Here is a 1,912-nt window from a genome sequence, read left to right as displayed (position 1 = left end):
CGCCCTCCCCGGCACCCCGGGCCGGGCTCCCCGGCGGCGTGGGGCGCCGCGGCGGCGCTGTATTCCACCGAATAGAGGGGAAAGCAGAAACGCCGCAGCCGCCCGCCAGGGGAGACCGCTCGAAATACTCCCCGGCCGCTGCTGCTAGCGTAAAATGGTGTCTCCGTTAGAGAACGCCCCCGCCCCCCCCAAAAAAAGGGAGAGAGAGAAACAATAATTGGGCACCTAGATGTATCTTTAGGAGAAAATCATGCCTTGGAGACCATCGTTGTTTTGCCACTGGGGTACCACTCCAGGGCTTATAGAGTTAATTCAGCTGGGCTCCTGAAGCCTCGCTTATTTTACCTGCTCACACCATCTTCTCCCCTTTGAAACAAAAGAAATGAACTATTTCCAGAGGAAGAGACTAGCAGCTTTCCACCATTAGCAACTCGCGCGGCTCAGCTTTATGTGATCAACAGCCCAAACATAAACAAGGGCTCGCGGGCAAAGAAGGGCCAGATTTGCACGGGCCCATCAACTGCGTTTTCCCCAGCAATCTGACGCGGATATCGCGGCTCCTGCTGCCTCCGCTTAGCCGGGGAGCGCGTTACTAAACGTGTCGCACAGACAATAACTGGGAAGAGGCACCTCACCGCCTCGCAACGCCGCTGCGGAGGCTTTCCTCCGGCGTGCGCCCGCCCCCGGGCAGCCTCCCTGCGGGGCTCGTCCCCGGGCAGCCGGATGCCGCGGCGACGGGAGCGGCTCGCCAGCGGGGAGTCACTTCGTTTAAACCCGTCCCCGAAATGTCATTTCGGGAGCCGCGTGACAGGCTGCGATCTCTACGCGGAGGCGGCGGCACCCCCCTGCACTGGCACGGCTCCGCACGCCCCCGCGGACTCAGCCCTGCCGTGGCCCGGACCCTGCCCCGGGCCCCGCCGCGCCTCCCGCCGGCTCCCCGGCGCTGCCCCGCAGAAGCCCGCCCTCAGCGTCCATTCCCGCAGGCAGGCTGCCTTTCCTAGGGAGGACCCTGGCTAGCGCACACGTGCAGCCTATATGCCCTCCCTATACACCCAGGAGCGCGCCTGCCGGTTTCGTTGCCCTCCTTATTGCCATTGTGCTGCTGCAGCCCCCTCCTCCCCGCATCCCTCCCTCCCTCTCCCCCTCCTTCCCTCCCTCGCTCCCTCCCCGCCGCGGCTCGCCCTGCGCGGTGATGCTCGGTGCGGGCAGCCCCGCGGCTGGCAGGGCATCGCGGGCAGACCCCGCTGGCCGCGACAGAGGCAGGGGAGACTGACCCAAAAGTCACAAGGAACACCCTCCTCCAGCCCTGGGAGGTAATCCCTCCCGAGCCCGAGCCCGCTGCCTGACGTGTGGAGACCAGACATGTCGGTTACCGTAGAGGTTACCAGTCCCTTCCCATCTAGCCTTGCCAGGAATCACACTGCGCTCTGAAGGGAAGGCGAGTCTCCGCGTACCAGCCCTCGGCATCCCGAGCCATCGCAGCAGCTCCACAGCCGCACTCCGATGGCAGGAGAGGAGCTTTTGGGGGGAAGCCTGTCACAGGGATTCAGGGGAGAGCCAGCCTGCTGGGGAAGGGACTAACAATAGCAGAGCCCTCACCACTTCCACGCTTTTGGTGGAAAAAGCAGTGTTTCCCTCAGAAAGCAAAAAAAGGACTTGTGTGTCTCTTCCCCCGCCCCCCATCTCCACCTCGCTCGTGGTTTGGGTTTTTGTGTGTGTGTGTTTGGGGGTTTTTTTTCCTTAATTTTTCTCTGTCATCTCTGATTACATCTCCCCGCACTCGCAGGGCTCCCCCGAGGCCGAGGCGCGGAGCCCTCGGGAGCGGCGCCGCGGCCGCGCCGCAGGTGCGGGCGGGGAGCGCGGAGGGCGCCGCGCATGGCGGGGGGGGGGGGGAGGGGGGGGGGGGGGAGGG

This window comes from Haliaeetus leucocephalus, unplaced genomic scaffold (genome assembly GCF_000737465.1).
Source record: "Haliaeetus leucocephalus isolate CR32 unplaced genomic scaffold, Haliaeetus_leucocephalus-4.0 Scaffold217, whole genome shotgun sequence".
Lineage (NCBI taxonomy): Eukaryota > Metazoa > Chordata > Aves > Accipitriformes > Accipitridae > Haliaeetus > Haliaeetus leucocephalus.
The sequence above is the reverse complement of the archived record's forward strand: the minus strand, read 5'-3'. Positions refer to the sequence as shown.